Genomic DNA, 10,568 nt, shown 5'->3' on the forward strand with positions numbered 1-10,568 from the left:
CTGGTTCAGGGGCTACTGAGGGAGTCCAGGATTACGGGGTCCTTAGACGTCCGGGCTATGTGACGTGGGCCGGACTGATGGGCTGTGAAGATACAAGATAAAAAGCTTTCCCCCGTGTCCGAATGGGACTCTCCTTGGCGTGGAAGGCAAGCTTGGCGTGTGAATATGAAGATTCCTTTCTCTGTAAACCGACTCTACACAACCCTATCCCCCTCCGGTGTCTATATAAACCGGAGGGTTTAGTCCGTAGAGGCAATCATAATCATACACGCTAGACATCTAGGGTTTAGCCATTACGATCTCGTGGTAGATCGACTCTTGTAACCCCTATACTCATCAAAGGCAATCAAGCAGGAAGTAGGGTAAACATCGTGTCCCCTGCCTCCTGTTTCCTTCGATCCTTAGACGCACAGTTCGGGACCCCCTACCCGAGATATGCCAGTTTTGACACCGACAGTCACCAAATCACATAACTCATATAATACAAAATCGTCATTGAACGTTAAGCGTGTGGACCCTACGGGTTCGAGAACTATGTAGACATGACCGAGACACCTCTTCGATCAATAACCAATAGCGGAACCTGGATGCTCATATTGGTTCCTGCATATTCTACGAAGATCTTTGTCGGTCAAACCGTAATGACAACATAGGTTATTCCCTTTGTCATCGGTATGTTACTTGCCCAAGATTCGATCGTCGGTATCTTCATACCTAGTTCAATCTTGTTATCAGCAAGTCTCTTTACTCGTTCCGTGATGCATCATCCCGCAACTAACTCATTATTCACATTGCTTGCAAGGCTTATGATGATGTGCATTACCGAGAAGGCCCAGAGATACCTCTCCGATACTCGGAGTGACAAATCCTAATCTTTATCTATGCCAACCCAACAAACACCTTCGGAGATACCTGTAGAGCATCTTTATAATCACCCAGTTACGTTGTGACGTTTGATAGCACACAAGGTATTCCTCCGATATCCGGAAGTTGCATAATCTCATAGTCAAAAGAATATGTATATGACATGAAAAAGCAATAGCAATAAAACTGAACGATCAACATGCTAAGCTAACGGCTGGGTCTTGTCCATCACGTCATTCTTTTAATGATGTGATCTCGTTCATCAAATGACAACACATGTCTATGGTTAGGAAACTTAACCATCTTTGATTAACACTACTAGGAAAAACACTACCAGTAGCATGGTTTTTTTGCATACCAGTAGCATGGGTTCTCGCGCTACTGCTATGGCGCTACAGCTAATTTTTAGCAGTAGCACGTTTTTTACCCCACGCTACAGCTAAAAAGTTAGTAGTAGCGCGTGTGCACCCGCGCTACTACTAACCTAAAACCCACGCTAGTACTAACCTAACTACTAGTAGCCCTCACTTTTGACCCACGCTACTACTAACAATTTAGGAATTAAAAAAAATAAAAATTAGATGTAGTACTCATGAATGGTAATACGTCCATCATTTTAAGGTGGGTACCTTCCCTAGTGGCCACCAACCTAAACAGACCACCTCTCTAGATGTATCTACAAGGCTAGGAGTTCAGACGCCGCTGGACACGAATCCTCCCTCTCGCGGACGGTGGCGTCGAGGTCCTCCACATCAGCGACTTCCGGCGTCGAAATCACCTGGACGATCATCTGTGCGACGTGGCCACCGGGCTTCACGGCGAAGTCCGCCTCTGAGTGGTTGAAGAGCACAGCGCCACCGGGCCACGCTTGTCAGCGTCGATCACCTCTGCGCCCACGTCGGGAAAGTGAAAACTTGTTAGTACGCAAATTGCAGCAGTTCAACGAAATAGTACTATTAACAGTGTGCTGCAAGAATAAGAAAGCTAACATTAACAGTCAAACATCACTTTGGTTGTTAAAAATATCATTCATTCATCATATAACATTATTTTTTGTTGTCAAATCCTGTACACCAAATTCACATTTACAAGAAGTCAACTTCTCATTTCTAAATGGCTGAAAAGTGATCTATTTGGTAACAACAAATGCCAGCAGTCAAATTCATATTGGCAAAGATCGGACCATAAGAATCTAAGACAAACATACAAGCACTGAAGTATATGGGGCTTCCTTCAAAAGTTCAGTCAACCCTTCATATGAATCCGACCAAATCTAATAACATAAAAGGTTTTGAGTAGAGAAGGCACCTTTGGGAATGATAACTTTGGTGGAGCTTCGACAACTTCACCAAATTTAACCTTTTTACGTCCAGGGAATTCAAGATGAGTCTCGACCTTACCAGCCTTGCACTTCTTTTTCTTCTCGTCCAGATGTCTGAAACCAATGATACAACATACTTTGTTATCATACATTGCCATGAGTGAATGTGGAAGTTCTCTTAGAATATTTTGTCCTAGTTCAAAAATAAAAGCTGAAGCAAGATACATGGTTTATTCTTTACACGAGGCAACATTGGATCCAAATGAATTGATGCAAAAGCTACACAATTAGAGTCAAGCAAACCAAGACAGATCAAATGGTTAGACAACTTACTTCACTTTCTGCTTCTTCGAAACCAAGACATTCGCCTCGAGTTCCTTGAAAAATATTCTCAATAGGATTTCAAAAACCGCCGTCGAATACACCAAGATACTCTATAACAGAATTACTAATAACAGCTATAGAATCGTACAATATATTATATGTACAAAATAGACACTCCAAGATACCATGTCAAAAAAATGGCAGGGTCAAAGTTCCATGACATATAGAACATCCACAAAGTACATTTTCTTTAAAGTCATTCTTTTCTACAGCCCATAAAAGCTGTCACTCAAGGAGCGACATGTTTTTTATTACAAAAATTCACCACATTCTGATGAACATGGAAAAGCAAGCTAGAGTTAGCAGACCAAAATTAAGGTTCAAAATGTAATGCTACAGATATCCAATATTCACAACTAGTACTTTCAGGCGGCGTGTCAAATCACCCTGTACAACAATCATTAGGCAGATCGCACCATCTTCTTCAAGTGGAAAGTGTCAACAGACCATAAGAAGATTAACAAACAAAATGCAAAGAGATGCTCTTACCCTTTTAGGTATTGATGTAGTTCCAGCTAGCATACTCAGTCCTGATGCTGATATGGCTGTAGACGAACGGACAACCTATACAAAATTAAAATATTAGACGCAATAGACCAGGCCAAATGTGTTGTAAAAATATTAAAATAAAACTGACCTTAGGTGGATCTGCTCTAAGGTGATTGAGCTACAGGAGACACGGGTTCCGAACCTGACGGCAAAGAAGCGGTCTGTAGTAAGAAAGAGAAAAAGGTCAGCCTGTGAAGATCAAAACTACATTGAAACTGGAAAAAGGGGTGAATGAAGTTACCCTGGTAATTCCTTCTGAAGACTCGATTGCAGGGAGAGGAGTTGATGCTGTGACCTGAAAAATGATTTTGTTTACGAGATTAGGATTCACAGAGAACATGACATTCGAACCAACAGGCCTCATGCCATAGACGCATCATGATAATAGCCACAATAAAGCAAGCACACTATAGCGAATAAGGTACGAGATATTCTCCGAACATGCCTTAAGAGTATCGGCTTTGGACTCCGATCCAATCTTTTACTGAACTCACATAACTCATGTATTACTCGTGTTGTGTGATCCTAAGATATTTCAGTCAAAAGGGTTAGCAACACATAATCTCTATAGAAAAACAAACTGTGGGCTAGGAATTTCTACTTACTTGAGTATATGCAAGGCGTCCAAGCTTTGTTTCCTGCAAAACAGTAAGAGATTTAGTTTGTACTTACTACTAGAAGTCCTACTCTAAGGGGAAGAGATTATATTGAACACAAAAATAGAAGTGTGTGCAGTGCAAGCCTGAAAGGTATTACTCCACTACTTACCAGAGTGCGGACAACATGGTGAACTGATTGTATTTCCTCCTGAAAGGCACTTAGATCTCCATGTATAACTGTAACTTGTGAAATACGTATTATTTTTGCATCAGCATCTTTTAAAATACACTAATGCCTGGAAACAATAAATATGCGGACAACATGGAAACCGAGAGAGAGGGAGAGGGAGGAGACCTTGAGATGGTCCATCCATGGAGGCGGCGGTGGGGTCGGAGCTCCATGGAGGGGGAGTCCCGAGAAGAGGTACGCGGGGGAGGTTGCATGGTGGCGACCCCGTCAATCCTCGTCTCCCTGCAGCGGCGGCGGCGGTGGTTGCGGAGAAGGAGCGCGGCGTCCCGAGAAGAAGTAGACGGGGTGAGCTCGATGGTGGCTGCCCCGTCAATCACCTCCTCCCTGCGGCGACGGTGGTTGTGGGGAAGGAGCTGACCTTGGCGGCCCAGCTCGACGGCGGCGCGGATCCAGGAGCCCCCGATGTGGCCGCCGCCAGGGAGAGAAGGAGGGGGGAGAGGATGGGGGCGTCGGCGTCGGCGGTGGGTGCGGCTGTGGATGAGAGATCGCCGTCCGCGGTGGGTGGGTGGCCCGCGGTGGAGGGGATCTGGATCGGGGTTTGGGTGATTTTATTTTTTATTTTTTTGAGATAAACGGGGGCGCGGGTGGACGGTGGGGGTGGGACAGTTGGTGGGGTGGGGGCGGGCATATACTAGTAGCGCGGTGGTCTCACCTGCGCTACAGCTATCCACATAGTAGTAGCGCAGGTTTTAGAACCCGCGCTATTACTATGGTCTCTTTGGAGGCACGGTTAGAGATATTTACTAGTAGCGTGTTTTTGGCAACGCGCTAGTAGTAAGTAGCAGTAGCGCGGGGCAATATAGCGCGCTACTAGTAAGCGTCTGTCTATAAGTTTTTCCCTAGTAGAGGCTTACTAGGAACACGGTGTTTTATCTATGTATCCACACATGTTCAAATTTCCGGTTAATACAATTCTAGCATGAATAATAAACATTTATCATGATACGAGGAAATATAAAATAACAACTTTATTATTGCCTCTAGGGCATATTTCCTTCAGTGTCGGGGGTGTCGTGCGACATATGCCAAAGGATGGCTTATCATGGTGGGGGACAAAAGTACGTCGCCGGTGCCTGGAAACGGGATGAGGCATAAACATGTATGCCGACGCATCTTACCCAGGTTCGGGGCTCTCCTAGGAGATAGCACCCCTAGTCCTGCTCTGCGTGGTCTCCGCATGATCAATATGTCAACAAGGTGGCTACTAATACGTCTCCAACGTATCTACTTTTCCAAACACTTTTGCCCTTGTTTTGGACTCTAACTTCCATGATTTGATCAGAACTAACCCGGGCTGACGCTATTTTCAGCAGAGTTGCCATGGTGTTATTTTTGTGCAGAAATAAAAGTTCTCGGAATGACATGAAACTTCACGGAGAATATTTTTGGAATATATAAAAAATACTGGCAAAAGAATCAGCACCAGGGGGCCCACACCCTGTCCACGAGGGTGGAGGGCGCGTCCATCCCCCGGGGCGCGCCCCCTGCCTCGTGGGCCCCCGAGGCTCCACCGACCTCAACTCCAACTCTATATATTCACGTTCGAGGAGAAAAAAAATCAAAGAGAAGGATTCATCGCGTTTTACGACACAGAGCCGCCGCCAAGCCCTAATCTCTCTCGGGAGGGCTGATCTGGAGTCCGTTCGGGGCTCCGGAGAGGGGAGTCCATCGTCGTCGTCATCATCAACCTTCCTTCATCACCAATATCATGATGCGCACCGCCGTGCGTGAGTAATTCCATCATAGGCTTGCTGGACGGTGATGGGTTGGATGAGATTTATCGTGTAATCGAGTTAGTTTTGTTAGGGTTTGATCCCTAGTATCCATTATGTTCTGAGATTGATGTTGCTATGACTTTGCTATGCTTAATGCTTGTCACTAGGGCCCGAGTGCCATGATTTCAGATCTGAACCTATTATGTTTTCATGAATATATGTGAGTTCTTGATCCTATCTTGCAAGTCAATAGTCACCTACTATGTGTTATGATCCGGTAACCCCGAAGTGACAATAATCGGGACCACTCCCGGTGATGACCGTAGTTTGAGGAGTTCATGTATTCACTAAGTGTTAATGCTTTGGTCCGGTACTCTATTAAAAGGAGGCCTTAATATCCCTTAGTTTCCAATAGGACCCCGCTGCCATGGGAGGGTAGGACAAAAGATGTCATGCAAGTTCTTTTCCATAAGCACGTATGACTATATTCGGAATACATGCCTACATTACATTGATGAACTGGAGCTAGTTCTGTGTCACCCTATGTTATAACTGTTGCATGAGGAATCGCATCCGACATAATTATCCATCACTGATCCAATGCCTACGAGCTTTTCACATATTGATCTTTGCTTAGTTACTTTTCCGTTGCCACTGTTACAATTACTACAAAACTGCTACTGTTACTTTTGCCACTGTTACCGTTACTTCCATACTACTTTGCTACTAAATACTTTGCTGCAGATATTAAGTTTTCCAGGTGTGGTTGAATTGACAACTCAACTGCTAATACTTGAGAATATTCTTTGGCTCCCCTTGTGTTGAATCAATAAATTTGGGTTGAATACTCTACCCTCGAAAACTGTTGCGATCCCCTATACTTGTGGGTTATCAAGACTATTTTCTGGCGCCGTTGCCGGGGAGCATAGCTCTATTCTTTGAGTCACTTGGGATTTATATCTGTTGATCACTATGAGGAACTTGAAAGACGAAAAAACCAAGATTTATCCCTCAACTACGAGGGGAGGTAAGGAACTGCCATCTAGCTCTGCACTTGATTCACCTTCTGTTATGAGTAAACTTGCGACACCTACTCCTGCTATTGATTCTGATATGTCGCATGTTATTGATGATGCCACTTCTGCTTTGCATGATACTTATGATGAAACTACTTCTATGCTTGATAATACTGTGCCACTAGGTGAATTTCTTGATGAACAACTTGCTAGGGTTAGAGAGAATGAAATTATTGAAACTGATAATATTGACGAAAGTGATGATGAAGATTCTCCCCCTAGATATGAATTGCCTGATGTGCCTGAGGGTTATGTTATGGATGAAGAAACTGCTAGAGACTTTTTTGCTTGCAAAGATAGATATGATCTTAAGAAACTGTTAGCTAAGCTGAAAGAAAAGTCTTTGAATGCTAGAATGAAATATGACCCTACTTTTGCTACTTCACCTATCTGTATTTCTGATAAGGATTATGATTTCTCTGTCGATCCTGAGTTAATTACTTTGGTTGAATCTGATCCTTTTTATGGCTATGAATCTGAAACTGTTGTGGCACATCTTACTAAATTGAATGATATAGCCACCCTATTTACTCATGAGGAAAAAATTCGTTACTACTATATCCTTAAGTTATTTGCATTCTCATTAAAGGGTGATGCTAAAACATGGTTTAATTCTCTTGATCCTGGTTGTGTTCGTAGTCCCCAGGATATGATTTATTACTTCTCTGCTAAATATTTCCCCGCTCATAAGAAACAAGCTGCCTTAAGGGAAATATATAATTTTGTGCAAATTGAAGAAGAGAGTCTCCCACAAGCTTGGGGGAGGCTTCTCCGATTACTTAATGCTTTGCCTGATCATCCTCTCAAGAAAAATGAAATACTTGATATCTTTTATAATGGACTAACCGATGCTTCCAGAGACCACCTGGATAGTTGTGCTGGTTGTGTTTTCAGGGAAAGAACTGTTGATCAAGCTGAATTGCTATTAAATAATATGTTGAGTAATGATAATAAATGGACACTTCCTGAACCAACTCCTAAACCAACTCCGAAGAAAAGGGGTATTCTATTTCTCAGTCCTGAAGATATGCAAGAGGCAAAGAAATCTATGAAAGAAAAGGTATTAAAGCTGAAGATGTTAAGAATTTACCACCTATTGAAGAAATGCATGGTCTTGATAACCCGACACAGGTAGTAAAGGTAAATTCTCTCCATAGATTTGATGAAGGTGATATTCCTTGTTATAAGTCTGCTAGCCAATGCTTGGGTGAGTTTGATAATTTTATTGTTAAACAAGAAAATTTCAATGCTTATGTTGGTAGACAATTGAAACGTAATGCTTATATGATTGAACACATGAGTGATTATATGTCTAGAGTTAAGGTGAACTTAAACTTATTAGTAAACATGCTTCTATGGTTACCACTCAAGTAGAACAAGTGCTTAAAGCTCAGAATGATTTGCTCAATGAATTAAATAATAAGAAAATGATAATGTTGTTAGAGTTATGACTAGAGGGGGTAAAATGACTCAGGAACCTTTGTATCCTAAGGGCCACCCTAAGAGACTTGAGCAAGATTCTCAGAGAACTAATGTTGATGCACCTAGTCCTTCTAAGAAGAAGAAAAAGAAAAATGATAGGACTTTGCATGCTTCTAGTGAACCTGTTGTGACACACCTGAGAATCCCAATGATATTTCTATTTCTGATGCTGAAACACAACTGGGTAATGAACATGAACCTAGTGATAATGTAATAATGATGTTCATGTTGATGCTCAACCTAGTAATAACAATGATGTAGAGATTGAACCTGCTGTTGATCTTGATAACCCACAATCAAAGAATCAACGTTATGATAAGAGAGACTTCGTTGCTAGAAGCACGGTAAAGAAAGAGAACCATGGGTTCAAAACCCATGCCCTTTTCCTCCTAAAGCCATCCAAGAAAAAGGATGATGAGGATTTTGAGCGCTTTGCTGAAATGATTAGACCTATCTTTTTGCGTATGCGTTTGACTGATATGCTTAAAATGAATCCTTATGCTAAGTATATGAAAGATATTGTTACAAATAAAAGAAAGATACCGGAAGCTGAAATTTCCACCATGCTTGCTAATTATACTTTTAAGGGTGGAATACCAAAGAAACTTGGAGATCCAGGAGTACCAACTATACCATGCTCCATTAAAAGAAACTATGTTAAAACTGCTTTATGTGATCTTGGAGCCGGTGTTAGTGTTATGCCTCTCTCTTTATATCGTAGACTTGATTTGAATAAGTTGACACCTACTGAAATATCTTTGCAAATGGCCGATAAATCAACTGCTATACCTGTCGGTATTTGTGAGGATGTGCCTGTTGTGGTTGCAAACGTTACTATCTTAACGGACTTTGTTATTCTTGATATTCCCGAGGACGATAGTATGTCGATTATCCTTGGTAGACCCTTTTTCAATACTGCAGGGGATGTTATTGATTGCAACAAAGGCAATGTCACTTTTCCTGTTAATGGTAATGAGCATACAGTACACTTTCCGAGGAAACAACCTCAAGTCCATAGTATCAATTTTATTGGAAAATTTTCAACGATTATTATTGGAGGTTTTGAATTTCCTCTTCCTATTGTCAAGAAGAAATATGATATTCTTATTATTGGGGACGTGCATATCCCCGTTGAGGTAACTTAGTGTTATTCGAAAATTCTCCAGTTTCATGCAATTCGTAAAGAGTTTGTTAACAAGACTTGATCAACCTTGTTAGTGGATTCCTTTTGATGAGCACAAGATGGATGAAGTTAGAAAACACGACTCTTTGTACCCTCCTTCTACTTTCTGTTACTTAGATTAAATAAAGCAAGAATAGTATTTTCTGTCTGTTTTCTGAATTATCCTTGCAATAAAAAAATACCGCGAAAATAAAAGTTCTCCAAATGTCCCGAAAATGAAATATGATTTTTTGTAGAATATTTAAGAATATCTGGCACTGAGAGCACACCAGGGGGAGCCACCACCTGGCCACGAGGGTCCAGGGCGCACCCCCTACCTCGTGGGCCCCATGTGGCCCCCCTCCACTTATTCTAGCACCCACACACTTCTTCTTCCTCCAGAAAAAATCATCCCCTAGCTCAAACCCGTGTTCTAGCTCATCTTGTTGCGATTTTCGATCTCCTTGCTCAAAGCTCCATTCACAAAACTGCTTTGGGGGATTGTTCTTCGGTATGTGGCTCCTCCAATGGTCCAATTAGTTTTTGTTCTGGTGCTTTAGTTATTGCAAATTTTTGCCACTTAGGTGACCCTGTTCTTGAGCTTGCATGTCAAATTTATTTGGTCCAAAGTAGTTTTAATGCATGATATAGTCTCTAGGCACTTGTGGGAGTAGTTGTTTTTAATCTTGTTGAGTTTGGTTCACTTTTATTTTGGGTTACTAAAAATTTCAGAATTTTTTTAGAGGAAGAAATATGTTTAGGAAAATGTACGAAGGTGGTTCCTCAAGAAAGCAGGTACCTAGGCTCGCGATACGTGAGCCGGACTATGAACTACCAAGGGAAGCTCAAGTGCGGCCTTGTGAATGGCCATCAGAGGAGTTTATGGTCGGAGCAGGTATCAAGGATGAATTTGACGCGTATGTGCGTAATGCTGACCTTGAAGGCTTCGTGTCAGATAAGTGCCCGCAATACCGTTACCTAACTGATTCCTTTGTGAGAAGGTTTAAATTTACATCCTCGCGCAATTCTCACATTGTTCTATTTGATCTTTATGATAAATCATATACTATGGACCTAGAAGATTTTAATGTTGCTTGTAAACTCCCGCAGTGGGGCAATGTTAGTGAACCGCGTAAATCTGAATATAAAGATTTTCTTGCTAGTAT

General features: G+C 42.0%; 2 long non-coding RNA genes across 3 annotated transcripts; both read right to left on the reverse strand.

Moving 5' to 3' along the window:
• Positions 1–1,085: 1,085 nt before the first annotated feature.
• On the reverse strand, positions 1,086–3,418 carry LOC123077941 (uncharacterized). 2 transcript variants are annotated; one of them, XR_006436929.1, is made up of 5 exons: positions 3,360–3,418; positions 3,207–3,279; positions 2,519–3,133; positions 2,173–2,299; positions 1,086–1,751 (listed from the first exon to the last, which is right to left on the reverse strand). It is a non-coding gene; the product is annotated as an uncharacterized lncRNA (long non-coding RNA). The 2 variants fall into 2 exon arrangements; XR_006436928.1 differs by having other exon boundaries at positions 2,173–3,133.
• A 142-nt stretch (positions 3,419–3,560) lies between these two features.
• On the reverse strand, positions 3,561–4,529 carry LOC123077942 (uncharacterized). The gene is made up of 4 exons (XR_006436930.1): positions 4,073–4,529; positions 3,887–3,954; positions 3,724–3,756; positions 3,561–3,643 (listed from the first exon to the last, which is right to left on the reverse strand). It is a non-coding gene; the product is annotated as an uncharacterized lncRNA (long non-coding RNA).
• Between the last annotated feature and the right edge of the window lie 6,039 nt (positions 4,530–10,568).

This window comes from Triticum aestivum, chromosome 3D, assembly GCF_018294505.1.
Source record: "Triticum aestivum cultivar Chinese Spring chromosome 3D, IWGSC CS RefSeq v2.1, whole genome shotgun sequence".
Taxonomy (NCBI): Eukaryota; Viridiplantae; Streptophyta; class Magnoliopsida; order Poales; family Poaceae; genus Triticum; species Triticum aestivum.